Raw genomic sequence first — 22,351 nt, forward strand, 5'->3', positions numbered from 1 at the left:
TGGCAATGGGGGGGGGGGCGGAACGCTGCTCTCTCGGCTTCGAGAAGAAGGGGGGAGCGGCAGAGTTTGTGAAGAAGGAGTAGCAGCAAGCAGCAAGGGGGAACGAACTGCCCCTATTTCCTCTGCTTATAAAGAGGGACGGGGCGGACGTTTCGGCCTTCCGCTTAAACAACCACCCACGATCTCTCCCACGATGCCGCACTCAACGCGTGCCGTTATGGGAGAGTGCGGTGGATACGAAAAAAGATTTGGCGTGGCCCAGCCCGCGTGTGCCCGTGCCCTGTCTTGGGCCTGGCCCAACAGCGCTCGGCACCGTGTCTGGCCCAGGCCCGGGGGCTCCTATCGGTGTACTAGATTAGGGGCACCCTAGTACCCCGAACTTGTGCACGGGCAGTTGCAGCACCCCGCGGCAAAGGCTTGCCGGGTGATCGCCAAGATCCCCCAAGGTTCCCTTGGAGCCATCCAAGAACAAAGTATTTAAGCTAAGGAGACAAGACCCCGGCAAGAGGAGCTTGCCGGGAAGGCCAACCAAGACGCTCCAATGAACTTGTCGCGACGCGCCACGCGCTCCGGCAAGGCAACAAGGCCCCAGCAAGAGGAGCTTGCCGGGAAGACAAACCAAGGTACCTCGAAGCCCGGTGAGCGACAAGCTTCCGGACCCGACAAGATAACAACAGCGGCAAGGCGCTTGCCGCGGCAGGCGGCCACTCTGGGCCCACGCTCCAGCGCATCCACCAACGTGTCGCTCTGGGGGCCTCTCCGGGCGTACGTGGCGGGAGGCTGTGCAGCCAGCGGTGCGCAGTGGCATGCGAAGCTGACAAATTGCCATCGTGGCGAACGGTGGCGCCCCTAACGGTCCTTTTCTGCACTGTTCGGGCGACTCAGACGGGCATTTAATGCCCTTGTCCCCTGCCGTCAGGATTAGGTAGGGTGCACTATGCAAGCAACTGTATCAACTACCTCGCTTTTTACGTTTTTACCCTCCTCTGCGTTGCCACCTGTCGGTGACCCCTTTAGCGTATAAAAGGAGGCCCATGCGCAACGTGAAGGGGGTTCGGCTCATAGGTTTGGGGCCTCAGGCAGTTTGCATCGATCCATCCGTAGCCCAGAGAACATCACACTCTCGCTTTGGGGAGCAAGAACACCAGATAATACAACCAGACAAGCAGCAGTAGTAGTGTTATCTCTCCGGAGAGCTCCGAAGCTGGGTAAACTGCTCGTGTGCCTCGCCTCGATCTGCTCTTCATGCGATCTCCGCCCCCCGCCGAACCGAAGGGGGCCCGGTCCGCCGGCCCCATAGGTGTTCGAGGATCAGTTTCCCCGACAGAACCCATGGTTCTCTTTCTCTACCGTGCTTCCTAGCAACAAAATCTCTCTTATCATAACGTTGATTCTTTGATTGTGGGTTATCAAGATCAACAACAGGTTCAATCTCTACTTCATTATTTTTGCTAGGTTGAGCATCAACATGAACATTATCATTAACATTATCACTAGGTTCATGTTCATCACCTGATTGTGTTTCAGCATCACAAACAGAGACATCATTGGGATTCTCAGGTGTGTCTACAACGGGTTCACTAGAAGCCTGCAAAGTCCTATCGTTTTTCTTGTTCTTCTTTTTAGAAGAACTAGGTGCCTCTAAATTATTTCTCTGAGAATCTTGTTCGATTCTCTTAGGGTGGCCTTCAGGATACAAAGGTTCCTGAGTCATTCTACCAGTTCTAGTAGCCACTTTAATAGCAAAGTCAGGTTTATTATTTAATTCATCAAGCAAATCATTTTGAGCTTTAAGTACTTGCTCAGCTTGAGTAGCAACCATAGAAGCATATTTGCTAATGAGTTTAAGTCCACCTTTAACTCTCGCCATATAATCACTCACACGTCCTATCTCGAAAGCATTATTCTTTAATTCTCTACCAACATAAGAATTAAAACTTTCTTGTCTAACCATAAAGTCATCAAATTCATCTAAGCATGGGCTATGAAATTTAGTAGAGGGAATTTCAACTTTATCATATCTATAGAGAGAATTTACCTTTACTACCTGTGTCGGGTTATCAAGACAATGTGGTTGTTCAACAGGTGGTATATTAAGACCATGTATTTCTTCAATAGGTGGTAAATTCTTAACATCTTCAGCTTTTATACCTTTTTCTTTCATTGATTTCTTTGCCTCTTGCATATCTTCAGGACTGAGAAATAGAACACCTCTCTTCTTAGGAGTGGTTTTAGGAATAGGTTCAGGAGTTGGCTCAATTGGTTCAGGAATTGCCTCAGGAATTGGCTCGGGAAGAGTCCAATTATTTTCATTAGTCAACATATTATTCAATAGTAATTCAGCTTCGTCGACTGTTCTTTCCCTGAAAACACAACCAACACAACTATCCAAGTAGTCCTTGGAAGCATCGGTTAGTCCATTATAAAATATATCAAGTATTTCATTTTTCTTAAGAGGATGATCAGGAAAAGCATTAAGTAATCGGAGAAGTCTCCCCCAAGCTTGTGAGAGACTCTCTTCTTTGATTTGCACAAAATTATATATTTCCCGCAAGGCAACTTGTTTCTTATGAGTAGGGAAATATTTAGCAGAGAAGTAATAAATCATATCCTGGGGACTACGCACACAGCCAGGATCAAGAGAATTAAACCAAGTCTTAGCATCACCCTTTAATGAGAACGGAAATATCTTAAAGATATAATAATAGCGAGACTTCTCATCATTAGTAAACAGTGTGGCTATATCATTTAACTCGGTAAGATGTGCCACAACAGTTTCAGATTCAGTGCCATAAAAAGGATTGGATTCAACTAAAGTAATAATCTCAGGATCAACAGAGAATTCGTAATCCTTATCAGTAACAAAGATAGGTGAAGTGGCAAAAGCAAGGTCATGTTTCATTCTAGCATTCAGAGTCTTTTGTTTCAGCTTAGCTAACAATTTCTTAAGATCTGATCTATCATTGCAAGCAAGAAAATCTCTAGCAGTTTCTTCATCCATAACATAACCCTTAGGAACAACAGGTAATTCATAATAAGGGGGAGAACTTTCATCATCACTATCATCAGTAATAGCATCTTCAATAATTTCATTATCTCTAACCCTAGCAAGTTGTTCATTAAGAAATTCACCTAATGGAACAGTAGTATCACGCACAGAAGTAGTTTCATCATAAGTATCATGCATAGCAGAAGTAGCATCATCAATAACATGTGACATATCAGAATTCATAGCAGTAGCAGGTTTAGGTGTCGCAAGCTTACTAATAACAGAAGGAGAATCTAGTGCAGAGCTAGATGGCAGTTCCTTACCTCCCCTCGTAGTTGAGGGCAAAATCTTAGTTCTTTCGTCTTTCAAGTTCCTCATAGTGATCAGCAGATATAAATCCCAAGTGACTCAGAGAATAGAGCTATGCTCCCCGGCAACAGCACCAGAAATTAGTCCTGATAACCCACAAGTGTAGGGGATCGCAACAGCTTTTGAGGGTAAAGTATTCAACCCAAATTTATTGATTCGACACAAGGAGAGCCAAAGAATATTATTGAGTATTAGCAGTTGAGTTTTCAATTCAACCATGCTTGGATAACTTAGTATCTGCAGCAAAGTATTTAGTAGCAAAGTAGTATGATAATAAAGGTAACAGTGGCAAAAGTAAAGATAATAGTTTTGTAGTAATTGTAACAGTAGCAACGGAAAAGTAAATAAGCGAAGCACAATATGTGAAAAGCTCGTAGGCATTGGATCATTGATGGATAATTATGTCAGATGCAATTCCTCATGTAATAGCTATAACATAGGGTGACACAGAACTAACTCCAATTCATCAATGTAATGTAGGTATGTATTCCGAATATAGTCATACGTGCTTATGGAAAAGAACCTGCATGACATCTTTTGTCCTACCCTCCCGTGGCAGTGGGGTCCTAGCGGAAACTAAGGGATATTAAGGCCTCCTTTTAATAGAGAACCGGACCAAAGCATTAACACATAGCAAATACATGAACTCGTCAAACTATGGTCATCACCGAGAAGTATCCCGATTATTGTCACTTCGGGGTTGTCGGATCATAACACATAATAGGTGACTATAGACTTGCAAGATAGGATCAAGAACACACATATATTCATGAAAACATAATAGGTTCAGATCTGAAATCATAGCACTCAGGCCCTAGTGACAAGCATTAAGCATAGCAAAGTCATAGCAACATCAATCTCAGAACATAGTGGATACTAGGGATCAAACACTAACAAAACTAACTTGATTACATGGTAAATCTCATCCAACCCATCACCGTCCAGCAAGCCTACGATGGAATTACTCACACATGGCGGTGAGCATCATGAAATTGGTGAGGGAGGATGGTTGATGATGACGACGGTGATGAATCCCCCTCTCTTGAGCCCCGAACGGACTCCAGATCAGCCCTCCCGAGAGAGATTAGGGCTTGGTAGTGGCTCCGTATCGTAAAACACGATGAAACCTCCTCTCTGATTTTTTCTCCGCGAGACAGAATATATGGAGTTGGAGTTGAGGTCGGCGGAGCCTCAGGGGGCCCACGAGACAGGGGGGCACGCCCGGGGGGGTGGGCACGCCCCCACCCTTGTGGACAGGATGTGGGCCACCTTGTCTTGATTCTTTCGCCAGTATTTTTTATATTTTCCAAAACTTGCCTCCGTGGATTTTTAGGACATTCCAAGAACTTTTGTTTTCTACATATAAAACAACATCATGGCAGTTCTGCTGAAAACAGCGTCAGTCCGGGTTAGTTTCATTCAAATCATGCAATTTAGAGTACAAAACAAGGGCAAACGTGTTTGGAAAAGTAGATATGTTGGAGCCGTATCATTCTTCTGCCTCGTCCCCCGCCACCAGGGCGGAGGGTCCATATTTGAAGTGGGCGGCACCGAAGTATGGCGCATAGCCGGATCCAGTTACCTAGTCGGGACTCCGAAGAGGGGGTCCAATGAATGGTCTTCGGAATGGTTCTATATTGATGATGTTCCTCTTCCGAACCCTGTCCGGCGCAGGCTTCCCGAATTCTCCAGGGCTCCTTTAAAGAAGCTATTCAGCTGGTGCCCCAGGTCCCCCAGACAAGAGGATAGTGCAGAAGTGATGAGATTGGTCAGCAAGGTCAGATTGTTGACCCATTCCGGACTCTCTATCGTTGAAGTCATGGCTATTGCGATAAAGCGATGTATCCAACCTCTTCAGTCTAGAGTGGGTCCTTTATGGAGCTACAACGGGAAGGACAATGCGTCGCGCTATATGCGACAGGGTCCGGATAACCAAGCTGCATTGGCTGCCATGCTTATGGACCTTTATAAGGGAGAGGAAGAAGACTTCGCCCGTCTACATTGCCGGGACAGTTTTTCCATTGACTGGGTAAGTTTAGTCATTCAGCACCTTTTTATCATTGGGGTGCATTAACTGAATATTATGGTTGTTTGAAAAACAATCATGGAGGAAGGTAGTCGAGAACATCTATTGCCCTCCTACCCAACCAGAAGACCACGCACGCCACGAAGACCCCAGGTTCCATGAGGATCCGAATATATTTGTGGAATTTTAAGACGGAGTCTATTACCAGGCGAGCTATGACGACTCAGAAGTAGCCATCATGTCCGATTAACCCGACCTCTACCCCTTCGTTAAGGTAAGTGTTCAGAAATAAAAAAGAGTGATATTTCAGCTCATAAGTTACTCTCCGCACAGGGCCGTATTTTGCAGGATCAGTGCTCAATGAACCGTACCCAAGGTCGGGCAACAAGAAGAAGGACGATACCCTCAAGGGGTGGTTGTGTGAAGCAAAAGGAGGCCGGGAGCGCTACTGAGCCTGCTCCATCACCAAAAAGGTATGTTCCTTATTTCATACTTGGGTGTAAAGCCGAATTATCATCTTCACACTCCCTTTATTATCTCAGGAGAGGTATACGGTGAACCATGCCAAAGATCCTAGCAAGCTGGGTCGCAGCCAATGCGATGCCAAATTTGTTGACTAGGACGAGGGTGCATACAGGGTTGGTGCCATCTCATCCACCTCAGGAAGATCCAGATAAGATGTCCGTTACTAACTCCGAGGTGGATAGTGTGATGAATCACCGTCGCTTAAAAGAGACCCTGCGTGCCCCAGTCTTTTCAGAGGAAGAGTTTACCGCTCTCAACATCGTGAGTGCGTATATCCGGGCTGCCTGGGATGGACTTACATGTGTTTCTCGCCTGTTCTCAAAGGATATCCAGGTGAAAAATTTATGCAAATCCTATATATAGATACCAGTAGCCCCCGAGACTTAAAGCGGAAGGAACTAACCGATTTGAGGATCGTATATGACAGCGGGTTCTTAAGGAGAAGAACAACACGTTGTCTCAGGAGCTCGAGACAAGCCGGACATAGCTAATTGCTGCTGTCATAGGGCTTGAAGCAATGAAGAGTGCCCCAATGACTGGGAAAAAAATAAAAAACTAGAAGATGAAGTGAAGAAGCAGGACGAAGAGATAAAGAGCTTAAAGGCTCAACTCTTGGAGGCGCAACAGGGAAACCAAAAGCTGAAGGTCGGCATATTCGGTATGACCTTTTGAACCATCCGAAGTATTGATATAATCATATAATATGGAATGTTGACAATTCGGTTCATATAGGTATGTTGACCGGCCGCCATGAGGAGGAAGTGTCCGGGCTTAAAAGCGACATTCTAAAAGAACTGTCAAAGTTGCACGAGCATGCCCGGTAGGCCATGAAGAATATGGCCAAAGCCTTATGGCCATCCGATACCCCTCCGGAAAGCATGGAGGGGTTGGCTGACCTGTTCAAGGGTGCTCGTCATTGCTTTGAGCTGTGGAAGACGTCTGCATGCCATGAAGGTGCTCGAGAGGCATGGGCCATGGTGAAGACACGCTACACCGGACTCGATTCAAATCATATGGCCCGAGTTGGACCTCAAGGACCCGATGGGAAGGAAATTACTGTAAGCTTGGATGACCAAGTAATCACAACGGCAAAATATTCGCAACAAGATTGTAAGCTAGATAGCCTATTAGATGGCATAGATAGAGAGTAGGTGTTTGATTCTATGTATCAATGTACTTTATGACCGAATTATCTCCTGTTGAACTTACAATTTTTTTGTCATCGCAGACCTTCGGCTTCCACCTCTGAACCAAGAAGTTGGAGTGTTTCCATATGTTGTGTTTAACTAAGAAATGTTTAGTATCTTCGGAAACCAGGCAATCCGGTCATATTGCTCAAACAGACAAAATGTGTTCGGGGAGTTATGTTATATTACTATTTAACGTAAGAATCATCTTCCAAGAAAAATAGTTCCATTAGGGGTTCCTTTCCTTGGGTTATCATGCTAAATGATGCATGCCTAGGCTTGTATCCGAAGTACAGCCAGCCAATTCCATAGTTATTCCAAAAAACAGTCTGTTGTATACGTGCTGACCAATTATTCCCTTAAGAACACTAGCTTTCGGCTTCACCCGTCTGAGGTACAGGTCCGGATAACCCAGTTGTAGCAATCACAGAGGTACTCCCTTTACACCCTAGCCGAACAATCGGGAACATAGGGTATAAACACAAGAGCAAGGCGATGGTTGTTAGAAGAAAGCAGAGATGCCACTCGGGGGCATCCCCAAGCTTAGTTGCTTGCTACTTCTTTGAATATTATCTTGGGGTTCCTCAGGCATCCCCAAGCTTAGCCTTTTGCTTATCCTTATTCCTTCATCCATCGTAAGATAACCCAAAACTTGAAAACTTCAATCACACAAAACTCAAACAAAACCTTCGTGAGATCCGTTAGTATAAGAAATCAAACCACTACTATAACTATTGTATCAAACCTAATCTTATTTTGTTTTTGCATTATATCTACTATATTCCAACTTTTCTATGTCAAAAACTCATCAAAGAAAATCATAGAATCATCAAAACAAGCACACAATGCAAAGAAAACAGAATCTGTCAAAAACAGAGCAGTCTGTAGCAATCTGAAAATTTCGAGTACTTCTGTAACTCCAAAAATTGTGAAATAAATTGGTGAACATGAGGAATTTGTCTGTTAATCCTCTGCAAATAGATTTAACTTAAAATCACTCTTATGTAAAAATGATAACGAATCTCGTGAGGGCAAAAGTTTCTGTTTTTCAGCAAGATCAAATAAACTTTCACCCAAGTCTTCCCAAAGGTCTTGCTTGGCACAAGCACTAATTAAAACACAAAAAACACAATCCTAACAGTAGCATAATTGTGCTGACACTCAATAATAGAAAGCAAAAAGCAAAAATAAATTTTGTTCATTGGGTTGCCTCCCAACAAGCGCTGTCGTTTTACGCCCCTAGCTAGGCATAACGCGTAGGATCTAAGTTTTGTCATCTTTGGTTCTAGATCCATAGGATGCCCTCATGATTGCTTCATATGGTGGCATAATTCTTGTTCTAGGGAAGTGTTCCATTCCCTTCCTTAGTGGAAACTGAAATTTAATATTGCCTTCTTTCATATCAATCACGGCACCAATAGTACATAAAAACAGTCTACCAAAAATAATTGGACAAGACGGATTGCAATCAATATCAAGAATAATAAAATATATGGGAACATAATTCCTATTTGCAAGAATAAGAACATCATTAATTCTTCCCATAGGCTTTTTAATAGTAGAATCCACTAAGTGCAAATTTAAAGAGCATTCTTCAATATCGGTAAGACCAAGCACATCACATAAAGATTTCGGAATTGTAGAAACACTAGCACCCAAGTTACATAAAGCAAAACACTCATATTTTTAATCTTGAATTTGATAGTAGGTTGCCATTCATCATGAAATTTTCTAGGAATTGAAACTTGTAATTCCAACTTTTCTTCAAAAGCTTTCATCATGGCATCAACAATATGTTTAGTAAAAGCTTTATTTTGTTCATAAGCATAGGGTGAATTTATCATGGATTGCAACAAAGAAATACAATCAACCAATGTGAAAATATCATAATTAAAGTCTTTGTAATCCAAAATAGTGGGCACATCACTAGTTAAAGTCTTGACCTCTTCAAACCCACTTTTATCATTTTTTTCAACAAGATTTTCACCCTCCGAATCATAGGGACGCCTTATAACTAAAGTTGACTCTTCTCCAGTACCTTTTTCATCAATATTAAATTTACTAAACAACGAATCAATAGAAGAAACACCAATCACTTTAAGATCTTCATCAATTTTATGATATTAATCACTAGAAAACGCCTTTTCTAAAAATTCTCTTTTAGCTCTAAGCATAGCGGTTCTTTTCTTACTTTCATCCATAGAAACATAAAGGGATTTAATTGATTCTTCAACCTTAGGCACAAAATTTTTCATCTTGAGAGTTTCTACATCATGAGTAATTCTATCAACACTTTTAGACAATTCATCAATTTTATTCAACTTTTCTTCTGTCAAAGTGTGGAAAGACTTTTGTGTATTGATAAATTCTTTAATATTGTTCTCAAGATCGGAGGTGTTTCTATTATTATTGTAGGTGGGATTACCATAGGAATTACCATAATTATTATAGGAATTACTAGGAAAAGGCCTAGGATTAAAATTACCTCTATAAGCATTGTTGTTGAAATTATTTCGCGAGACAAAATTCACATCTATGTCATCACTATTTTTCTCAATCAAAGTAGACAAAGGCACATCACTAAAATCAATAGGAGCACTTTTATTAGCAACCAACTTCATAAGAGCATCAACTTTTTCACTCAAAGAATTTATTTCTTCTACCGAATTGACTTTTTTTACCAGTAGGAGCTCTTTCGGTATGCCACTGCGAGTAATTTGCCATAATATTTTCTAGGAATTAGGTAGCTTCACCAAAATTACTTTCCATAAGAGTACCCCCCACGGCGGATCCCAAAAGATTACGAGAAACAAAATTCAATCCCGCATAATTTTTTTGTATGATCATCCAAAGATTTAACCCATGAGTTGGGCAATTCCTTAGCATCAATTTCATCCTTCCTCAAGATTGTGCAACATGCTCATGTTCAAGTTGCTTGAAATTTATGATTTGGGTTCTAAGGGAAATAATTTTTGCTGGCGGAAAATACTTAGTGATAAAAGCATCTTTGCACTTGTTCCAAGAATCAATACTATTGCGAGGCAAAGAAGAAAACCAATTTTTTGCATGATCTCGCAAAGAAAACGGAAATAATTTCAACATCACAACATTATTGTACACATCCTTTTTCTTTTGCATATCACATAATTCCACAAATGTATTAAGATGGGACGCGGCATCCTCACTAGGAGTACCGACAAATTGATCTTTCATGACAAGATTCAACAAAGCAGTATTAATATCACAACACTCCGCACTAGTGGCGGGAGGAGCAATCGGAGTGCTAATAAAATACTTGTTGTTGGTATTTGAGAAATCACACAACTTGGTGTTCTTTTGAGTCATGATGACTACGCAACAAGATTGCATAGAAAAACAGATCTGACGAGAAAACGGTGAACGAAAAAGAGGGCGAATAAAACGACAAATTTTTGTGAAGTGGGGGAGAGGAAAACGAGAGGAAAATGGAAAATAATGTAAATTGCGAGGAGATGAGATTTGTGATTAGGAACCTGGTAGATGTTGAAGATCCTACTCAGCAACGGCGCCAGAAATTCCTTTTGATGTCTGCTAGAACTACGTCGGTATTTCCCCAAAGAGGAAGGGATGATGCCGTATAGCGATGGTAGGTATTTCCCTCAGTGATGAGGCCAAGGTTATGAACCACTAGGAGAACCTCCTCACACCACGTAAACAACACCTTCACACAAATAACAAATACTCACAACCCGACGTGTTAAAGGGGTTGTCAATCCATTCCGGGTACGGCGCCTTAAGTAGGCTAATAACATGAGGTAAAAAGTGGTAGATAGGATAAATAGATCACGGAACAAATAAATTGAAGCAAGGTATTTTTGTATTGTTGGTTAAATAGATCTGAAAATAAATGCAAAGGAAAATAGATCGCAAAGGCAAATACGATGAAAAGAGACCCGGGGGCCGTAGGTTTCACTAGTGGCTTCTCTCGAGAAAAATGCAAACGGTGGGAAAACAATTACTATTAGGCAATTGATAGAACTTCTAATAATCATGACGATATCCAGGCAATGATTGTTATATAGGCATCAAGTCCAAGATTAGTAGACCGACTCCTGCCTGCATCTACTAATATTACTCCACACATCGACCGCTATCCAGCATGCATCTAGTGTATTAAGTTCATGGAAAAATAGAGTAATGCAATAAGAATGATGCCATGATGTAGACGAGATCCATTTATCTATTGTGGAGATATAGATCTCATCTTATTTTCCTTAGTAGCAACGATACATACGTGTCGGTTCCCCTTCTGTCACTGGGATCAAGCACCGTAAGATCGAACCCACTACAAAGCACCTCTTCCATTGCAAGATAAATAGATCAAGTTGGCCAAACAAAACCCAAATATTGGACAAGAAATATGAGGCTATAAGCAATCATGCATATAAGAGATCAAAGAAGACTCAAATAACTTTCATGGATAAAAACATAGATCTGATCATAAACTCAAAGTTCATCAGATCCCAACAAACACACTGCAAAAAGACTTACACCATATGGATCTACAAGAGACCATTGTATTTATAATAAAGAGAAAGAGAGGAAGCCATCTAGCTACTAACTACGGACCCGTAGGTCTACAAAGAACTACTCACGCATCATAGGAGAGGCAGCAATGGAAGTGGTGAACCCCTCCATGATGGTGTCTAGATTGGATCTGGTGGTTCTGGACTCTGCCGTGGCTGGATCAATATTTAGTCGACTCTCATAGGGTTTCTGGAATATTGTGGTATTTATAGAGCAAAGAGATGGTTTGGGGGGCACCTGAGGTGGGAAGCACCCACCTGGTTGCGCCTGGGCCTCCTGACGCGCCCTGGTGGGTGCTGCTCCCCTCGAGCAGCCCCTAGGTGCTTCCTTGGCCCATTGGCTTTCGTTTGGCCCAAAAAAATCCTCTAGGAGTTGCGTTACATTTGGACTCCGTTTGATATCGATTTCCTGCGATGTAAAAAACATGCAGTAAATAGCAACTGGCACTGGGCACTATGTTAATAGGTTAGTACCAAAAATGATATAAAATGATTAACATCCAAGAACGATAATATAACAACATGGAACAATCAAAAATTATAGATACATTGGAGACGTATCATGTCCCCAGTAGGGGATGTTAGGATGACGCCAACCCCCAGTCTGGCCAGCATTTTAGAGCCATCGAAGTACATAATCCAATTGGAGTATGAGCTATATTCTTTAGGGAGTTTAGCTTCCGTCCATTCAGCGACAAAGTCAGCCAACAACTGGGATTTAATAGCTCGGCGTGGCTTGTATGCGATTTCGAACGACAAAAGCTCGATGGCCCATTTGGCTATGCGGCCAGTGGCGTCCCTGTTATTGATAATGTCATTGAATGGTACTTCTGATGCCACTGTGATCGAACACTCTTGAAAGTAGTGTCGCAGCTTACGGGATGACATGAAGACTGTGTAGGCTATCTTCTAATAGTGGGGGTATCAGGATTTGCAAGGTGTAAGGACCTCCGATACATAATAGACTATTTTTTGGGTGGGGAATTTATGTCCCTCTTTCCCTCATTTGACGACGAGCACATCACTAACTACTTGGTTAGTTGCCGAAATATATAATTGTAGCGACCAGACCTCAAACAGTCTAGTCTCTGTGCATCAGTGTAATCCCTGGATCGGCAATGCTGACACACACAGTACTCGATGATTTATAGCAGAGTTGCAATCACACACTTATTACATTGAATGTCTCAAAAGAGAACTTATTACAATAATATGGCTTAAGGCCATCTAAAAACGATAATAGTGGAAGGCTTGGAAGATAAAGTGAGTCCATCAACTCCAACGGCATGGCTGAGTGAACGACAACGACCTATGGCACCTTACTCGTCGTCTGAAAATTCTGCAACATGATATGTTGCAGCCCGAAACGGTCAGCACATGGAATATGCTGGCAATGGAACACGTAGAGTAATGAACAAAAAAATGCTATCACTACATGCATATATGGTTGGTGGAAAGCTCTAAGGCTACAGTTTTTGCATAAAGCCAATTTTCCCTACAACAAAGGAATAAATTTTATTTAACTATCATGGTGGTTGTTAAACATTGAGAAGGTTCCTCCAACTCAATCCCAATTAAACATCATCAATTACCCAATCAAATTAATTTAAAGTGAAGAGATCAACTTGATAATCCAAGAACCAGATACTCAAGATGTCCATAATAGGGGACACAGCTAACTATGATTAGTTTATACACTCTGCAGAGGTTTGCGCACTTTTCCCCACAAGACTCAAAGGCATCCATGATAGAAGGATCGAGACATAGCCTTACTGAAGCATTAACTCTCTACTCTGGGTAGACAGTACCACCTACAACCCACTACATCTGCTAGTCTACCTCTTCAAGAGCTCATGCAACTTATTCAACTATGCCAGAGCCCATATTGGCTTGTGGCTGCACACAAAAGTTTCCAGCATGAATAAATCTTATGATCCCTTTGAGCCTGGGTGGAAAACTGTAGGATGATCACACGGGTACTCCGGGATATCCTAGGACAACACTGGATTCTCCAGGTGCCCTGCCAACCACTGGGTACTCCAAGGTGCCTCAACCAATCCACCTAGATGTGTATTAAAGTAGCCACCTTAAGTTAACCATTAATTAACAATACTCACATCTGTCATGGATACACTCACCCAAACCACGTCTACGAGCATATCATAGCAATCATCAGCATAACGTAGAAGTAACTCCCAAAGGTTTGATAATAAAAGGGCAACAGGTTCTACCTCATCATCTACTTCCCAAACCCACATGTTAAACTGATCCTAACCATGCAATGTTGGAGGGTTGTATCTAATGCATAAAAACTGGGTAATCAAGGGATATGATCAAAGTGTTACTTGCCTGGCTGATGATCTGAAAAACCTAGGGACTCATAGTAGCACGCTTCGCACTCCGGGTGTTCTATCATAAACAAACAATAACACACAATGAGCACTCAACTATAAGCATGGGTAAAACTCAAATAATAAGAATTAACCAGAAAGTTCAACAGAAGAACTCCGATTTGCAAAAAGAATCAAATCAAACGGAGCAACAAAACTCAAACTACAAAAGAAAAAAGATCCGTTTACTAATCTGGACTATAGTCAAATTTTACAGTAACAAAGCCTTGGTCAAGTTGGTTAAACAGAAAGAGGGCTTCGAGTCGAAGTACTAGGCGCTTGTTTCACCTGATTCAGATAAATGAGCGAAAAGATATACTAGATCGAAGATTAGGGCAGAAATCGCGATCGAAAATAATCACGGAAAAACCCTGGAAAAACAAAACAGACGAACAGGCTAACCAATGAACATGCTTAACTGACAAACAGCGTTCATTAAAGCGAGCGTACATACGAACGTCCGCTAATTAACTAAACCGAAAAAACCGAATCGATTTGAAAAAAATAGATCTAGGGTTTCGAAAAAAACCGATCGGTTTTTCCAGGAAAACCAGCGGCGGCGGCGGCTACCTTGGTGGGAAGGATCGGCGGCGGCTCCGGTGGCGGCGGGCAGGGTGGGCTACGGTGATGGGCGGCGGCTCCGGAGGCGGCGGCGGACAGCGGCGGCGGTGGCGGGGAACGGCGTCGGCGGGTGGCGGCTTCGGTTGGCGGCGGCGGCGCTAGGGTTCGGGGGCGGCAGGGCTGGCGGGTGGCTGCGGGGTCGCGGGCCTCGGCCTTTAAAAGGGCCGGCCGGGCGCAGTGTCCAGGTCGGACGCGGCCCGTTTGGTCGGTTCAACTTTTTTTTAAATAATCCTGACGCAGAAAAACTAATAAAAGAAACACTAAACAAAGTCCAAAAATCCTAAAATAAATTTTCACAGCCCTCTAATAATATTGCAGTCAAAGTGAACATTTATTTGGGCCTCTAATGCAATTTTGAAAAACACATTTTTTTCCTAATTCAAATAAAATAGCAATAAAAGTCCAAATAAAAAATCTTATTTGATTTTAATATTTTTCCTCCAATATTTCTTTTATTTTGGAGAAGTCATTTTATCTCCTCTCTTTTATTTTAACAATAGAAATATTCGGAGAAAAAAATGATTAAAACCAAATGATCCTCTTTTCAAAATTTGAGAAACTCAAATATGAAAATAACGAAATCCCCAACTCTCTCCGTAGGTCCTTGAGTTGCTTAGAATTTCTAGGATCAAACCAAAATGCAATAAAAATATAATATGCAATGATGATCTATGTATAACATTCCAAATTGAAAATTTGGGATGTTACAAACCTACCCCCCTTAAGATGAATCTCGCCCACGAGATTCGGGTTGGCTAGAGAATAGGTGTGGGTGATCCTTCCGTAGGTCTTCCTCTCGTTCCCAGGTGGCTTCCTCCTCGGTGTGGTGGCTCAACTAAACTTTGCAAAACTTGATAACCTTGCTGCGGGTGACTCGGCTGGCAAACTCGAGAATATTCACTGGTTTCTCCTCGTAGGTCAAATCACTATCCAGCTGAATTGCTTTCAGTGGTACTGTATCTCTCAGAGGAATATCGACCATCTCTACGTGGCACTTCTTCAACTGGGAAACGTGAAACACATCGTGAACTCCTGACAATCCTTCAGGCAAATCCAACTTGTAAGCAACTTCTCTCATACGTTCCAAAACTTCGTATGGTCCCACAAAACATGGTGCTAACTTTCCCTTAACTCCAAAACGCTTAACTCCTCGAAGTTGTGACACCCAAAGGTATACTCTGTCTCCGACTTCATAAACTGTCTCTTTGCATTTAGAGTCTGCATAACTCTTCTGCCTAGACTGGGCTACTTTGAGTCTGTCGCGAATAAACTTAACCTTATCTTCCGACTCCATAATCAAATCTAGTCCAAACAACTGACGATCTCCAACTTCATCCAACAGTAATGGTGTCCTGCACCTCCTTCCGTACAAGGCTTCAAAAGGGGCCATCTTCAAACTGGCTTGATAGTTGTTGTTGTAAGAGAACTCTGCATATGGCAAATTATCGTCCCAACTAGATCCATAATCTAGCGCACAAGCTCTCAAACATGTCCTCTAGAATCTGATTGACTCTCTCGATCTGTCCATCTGTCTGTGGATGAAAGGCTGTACTGAACTCTAGCCTGGTACCCAAAGTGTCGTGCAACTGATTCCAGAACTTCAAGGTGAACTGGGTTCCTCTATCTGATACAATGGTCCTCAGAACTCCATGCAGACATACGATCCTGGTCATATATATCTTTGCCAACTTAGCACTGGTGTAAGTGGTCTTCACTGGGATGAAATGAGCTACCTTCGTTAACTGATCGACTACAACCCATATAGAGTTGATCTGGAAATCCCGTGATAAAATCCATGCCAAGCTTGTCCCACTTTCATTCGGGTGTCGGCAATGGCTGTAGCAAACCTGCTAGCTTCTGATGCTCTGCCTTCACTCTCTGACATACATCACATACTGCTACATACTCGGCAATATCCTTCTTCATTCCTGTCCACCAGAAACTTTCCTTCAAATCCAAATACATCTTAGTATTTCCAGGGTGAATCGAATACGGTGAATGATGGGCCTCCTGCAGAATCAACTTCCTGATCTCGGGGTCATTAGGCACATATATGCGATCTTCAAACCATATAGTATCATGCTCATCCTCATGAAATCCTTTGGCCTTGCCTTTGCTCATCCTTTCCTTTATCTTGGCAATCTCTTTGTCAGTCCTCTGAGCTTCTCTGATCTTATCCATTAAAGTGGAATGAATTTCCAATGCTGCTACATAACCTCTTGGAACTATTTCCAAACATAGTTCGTGAAGATCCTCTGCTAACTCCTTGGGTAATCCTCCGGTCATGAGCATATTAACATAACTCTTGCGACTCAACGCATCGGCTACTACAATAGCCTTTCCGGGATGATAGTGCAACTTCATATCATAATCCTTAATGATCTCCAACCATCTCCTCTGCCTGAGGTTCAACTCCTTCTGCATGAAGATATACTTCAAACTCTTGTGATCTGTATATACCTCAAGTGGTTTCCGATAAGAAAATGTCTCCATGTCTTAAACGCATGCACTACGGCTGCTAACTCCAAATCATGCGTAGCATAATTTTGCTCATGAGGTTTAAGCTGTCGTGAGACATATGAAACAACTCTTCCCTCCTGCATAAGCACTGCTCCAAGTCCTCGATGTGAAGCGTTGCAATACACTTGATAATCCTTACGTTGATCTGGAAGAATCAACACTGGGGCTTTGACCAATCATTTCTTCAACTCTTGAAAACTAGCTTCACACTCCTCAGTCCATTTGAACTTGGTGTCCTTCTTCAACAACTCTGTCATGGGCTTTGCAATCTTGGAGAAATTCTCAATGGACCTCCAGTAATATCCTGCGAGTCCAAGAAAACTCCTGATTTCTCCAACTGACATGGGTGTTACCCATTTAGTCACAGAGACAACCTTGGTAGGGTCTACTGCTATTCCTTCTCTAGATATAACATGTCCGAGAAATCCAACTTCCTTCAACCAAAACTCACACTTGCTGAATTTGGCATATAACTGATGTTCTCCGAGCTTCTCAAGAACCAAACACAAATGCTCCTTATGTTCCTCTTCATTCTTCGAGTAGACCAATATATCACCAATGAACACTATGACGAACTTATCCAAAAACTCCATAAACAACTTGTTAATCATGTTCATGAAATAGGCAGGCGCGTTAGTCAGTCCAAATGACATAACAATATACTCATATAGCCTGTACCTTGTGGTAAAAGCTGTCTTAGGTATATCCTGCTCTCAAATCTTCAGCTGATGGTATCCTGATCACAGATCGATCTTGGAAAATACCTTAGCTCCTTGCAACTGGTCAAACAAATCATTGATCATCGGCAGTGGATACTTGTTCTTGATCGTCACTTCATTCAGCGCATGATAATCAACAACCACCCTTCACGATCCATCCTTCTTCTTCACTAGAAGTACTGGACATCCCCAAGGTGATGAGCTTGGCTGAATGTACCCTTTATCCAGTAACTCCTGAATCTGCTTCTTAATCTCTTACAAATCCTTTGCGGGCATCCGATACGGTCTCTTTGATATTGGCCCGGTGCCTGGCAAATGCTCAATCAAAAACTCAATGTCTCTATCCGGTGGCATGCCTGGCAACTCCTCCGGAAATACATCAGGGAAATCCTTCACCACTGGTACTTCCTCCTGTACAACTCCTGATAAGGAATTCACTTGAGTCCTCTTCGGCACATGCCAGGATACATACTTAATCTTCTTCCTTCTAGGGTGGTGAGCATAATCGACTTACTGGCGCAGTCAATGTTCCCTCCATACTTTGATAACCAATCCATGACTAATATTACATCCAATCCTTGTGATTCCAATACTATTAGGTCTGAGGGAAACATGTATTTACCAATCCTTAATGGTAACCGATCGCACCATAGGATGGCCATATACTCTGCTCCTGGCGAGGTTACTAACATGGGTGACCTAAGGGCTTGGGTTGGCAGATGATACTTATCCACAAATCCCTTTGATATGTATGAATGCGATGCACTAGTATCAAAAAGAACGATTGCAGTAAATGACTTAACCAAAAACTTACCTATAATCACATCTGGCTGCTCTTGAACCTCCTCCACGCTAATGTGGTTCACTTGTCCCCTGTTGAAAGGGTTGGGCTTCTTCCCAGAGCTTCCATTGCCATTTACATTCTTTGCTTCAGAACACTCCGTGGTGTAATGTCCATTATTCCCGCACTTGAAACAAGTAATGCGACTTAGATCCTTCTTGGCCGGCGTTGCTGGGTTGGAACAGTTCTAGCCGTTGCTTCCTCCATTCCCATTCCCATTCTTGGGGTCACTATGGTTCTGTGAACTTCCTCCATTGGAATTATGGCCTCCATGGTTATGGTGAATGTGTCCTCCTAAGTTTGGGGTAAGACGGGGCCTCTGCTGAGCTCCTGAATTGTACTTCCCTTATCCATACTTCCTCTTGCGGTTGTCTATCTGCTGCTGCTTCCCTTCAATCATAAGAGCTCTATCTACCAACTCCTCGTAGTTGTTGTGCCACCATCAACTGCATGCTCAACTCATCATTTAGTCCTTCCAGAAACTTCTCCTGCTTAGCGGCATCTGTAGCAACGTCGTCAGGGGCATAACGTGCTAACTTACTAAAATCATCCACATACTGGCCCACTGTGTGTCCTCCTTGGCGCAAGTTGCGAAACTTGCGCTTCTCCATGGCCATAGCTCCTGCTGAAACATGGGCAGTGCAGAAAGCCCGCTGAAACTGATCCCATATAACAGTGTCAATGGGGTAGGTGGCTGTGAAGTTCTCCCACCATGATGTTGCGGGTCCATCAAGCTGGTGTGCGGCAAAACGCACTTTCTCCGCACCTGTGCATCTGGCAGTGGTCAGCTCCCTTCCAATCTTGCGGAGCCAATCATCTGCAACAATCGACTCGGTGCTACTAGAGAACACCAGCGGATTCAGCCTTCGAAAACGGGCTAAGTGATCAACAGGTGGTGGTGGTGGTGGGTTGTTCTTGTTGTTGTTCCCTTGGTTTTGATTTTGAACTAGTAGCTACATCAGGCTATTCCGCTGCTGGATCAACTGGGTGAGCTCCGGTGGGAAAGCAAATCCATTGTCACGTCTCGGAGGCATCTGATGGGTTTAGAAAAGGTGAGAAAACAGAATAGAATGAGGTCTAAAGGGAAAACACTACCCATATGCATATGAGACAAACACAACCAATTCACTTCAGTCAATTCAAACAAGGGCATACAATCAGTCTAAACTATCGTTACAAAAGTGCTTGGACTATACTATATACATGAGGAATACTACTACTGATATGGTGGTCGACTAGAAATTTTTAATTTGTAAAAGACTCCAAGATATCCGCTCAAGCTTCATCAACATAGTCATAATCACTATTGTCGGGTCTGAGTTGGTGTCGTCGATGATGATGTAGTCCTCCGAACGAATGTCCTTGGAATCATCGTCATCTCCTCCTGGCGCGGGGTCTCCCATAAATACTCCTAGCTTCTTGGTCAGATAGTCATTCTTCTCCACTAGTATCATCATTTCCTCTTCATATCCATTGCATGTAGACTTGAGTTCTTCCTCCAACTCCGTGATCTTGATCATTGCCTTCTTTAGATCTATCATGCCTGCGCACATCTAGTTCTCCTAGCGACGAATGTGCTGATTTAATTCCTAGATGAAAGCTGCAATGGACCTGTCCCTCCTAGTGCTGATCATCACCCATTGCTCATCTCGGAGCCCACACATTTTGGTAGATAGTGTCCTTGATACCCTTGTGGTAAACTTCTCCAATGCGTCCCATGGCGATGTGGGCTGCCATGCTCTTTCCTAGACTCCAGGTTGGTGCATCAAAGGAAAACTCTATGGGCTCAGTGACTAGCATGAACGTCCTTCCTGGAACTTGAACTCGAATCATCCAGCGCTCCTCTTCAGGTAAAGTGGTGATGTAGGTCCCGGTGAAACTTGGTATCTCGATATTCAGGTACCTAGTGACTTCCTTCAAGTGCCGTCCAAAAGGTGTATCTTCATCCGGTTGTGTAAACTTGTTCCTTGAGTCCGCCATCCTATTGAGTAGAAAAGGGAGAGGAGTCAGAAATGAGTAGAGAAGAGTGTACTATGGTCTTAGCTTAGTGGTCGTGTCCTACAATCAGTGTGTGCTCTGATACCATCTTGTAGCGACCAGACCTCAAACAGTCTAGTCTCTATGCATCAGTGTCATCCCTAGATCGGTAATGCTGACACGCACAATACTCGATGATTTATAGCAGAGTTGCAATCACACACTTATTACATTGAATGTCTCAAAAGAGAACTTATTACAATAATATGGCTTAAGGCCATCTAAAAATGATATAGCTGAGTGAACGACAATGACCTATGGCACCTTACTCATCGTCTGAAAAGTCTGCAACATGATATGTTGTAGCCCGAAATGGGTCAGCACATGGAATATGCTGGCAATGTAACACATAGAGTAATGACCAGAAAAATGCTATCACTACATGCATATATGGCTGGTGGAAAGCTCTAAGGCTACAATTTTTGCATAAAGCCAATTTTTCCCTACAACAAAGGAATAAAGTTTATTTAACTATCATGGTGGTTGTTAAACATTGAGAAGGTTCCTCCAACTCAATCCCAATTAAACATCATCAATTACCCAATCAAATTAATTTAAAGTGATGAGATCAACATGATAATCCAAGAACCAGATACTCAAGATGTCCATAACCGGGGACACGGCTAACCATGTTTAGTTTATACACTCTGCAGAGGTTTGCGCACTTTTCCCCACAAGACTCGAATGCATCCAAGATCGGAGGATCGAGACATAACCTTTCTGAAGCATTAACTCTCTACTCTGGATAGACAGTACCACCTATAACCCACTACATCTGCTAATCTACCTCTTCAAGAGCTCATGCAACTTACTCAACTATGCCAAAGCCCATATTGGCTTGTGGCTGCACACGGAAGTTTCCAGCATGATTAAATCTTATGATCCCTTTGAGCCTGGGTGGCGAACCGTAGGATGATCACACGGGTACTCCGGGATATCCTAGGATAACACTGGATTCTCCAGGTGCCCTGACAACCACTGGGTACTCTAGGGTGCCTCAACCAATCCACCCAGATGTGTATTAAAGTAGCCACCTCAAGTTAACCATTAATTAACAATACTCACATATGTCATGGATACACTCACCCAAACCACGTCTACGAGCATAGCATAGCAATCCTGAGCATAACATAGAAGTAACTCCCAAAGGTTTGATAATAAAAGGGCAATAGGTTCTACCTCATCATCTACTTCCCAAACCCACATGTTAAATAGATCCTAACCATGCAATGTTTGAGGGTTGTATCTAATGCATAAAAACTAGGTAATAAAGGGATATGATCAAAGTGTTACTTGCCTTGCTGATGATCTGCAAAACCTAGGGACTCATAGTAGCACGCTTCGCACTCCGGGTGGTCTATCGTAAACAAACAATAACACAGAATGAGCACTCAACTAGAAGCACGAGTAAAACTCAAATAAGAAGAATTAACCAGAAATTTCAACTAAAGAACTCTGGTTTGCAAAAAGAATCAAATTAAACGGAGCAACGAAACTCAAACTACGAAAGAAACAAGATCCATTTACTAATGTGGACCAAAGTCCAATTTTACAGTAACAAA

Source organism: Triticum dicoccoides, chromosome 4B (assembly GCF_002162155.2).
Source record: "Triticum dicoccoides isolate Atlit2015 ecotype Zavitan chromosome 4B, WEW_v2.0, whole genome shotgun sequence".
NCBI lineage: Eukaryota > Viridiplantae > Streptophyta > Magnoliopsida > Poales > Poaceae > Triticum > Triticum dicoccoides.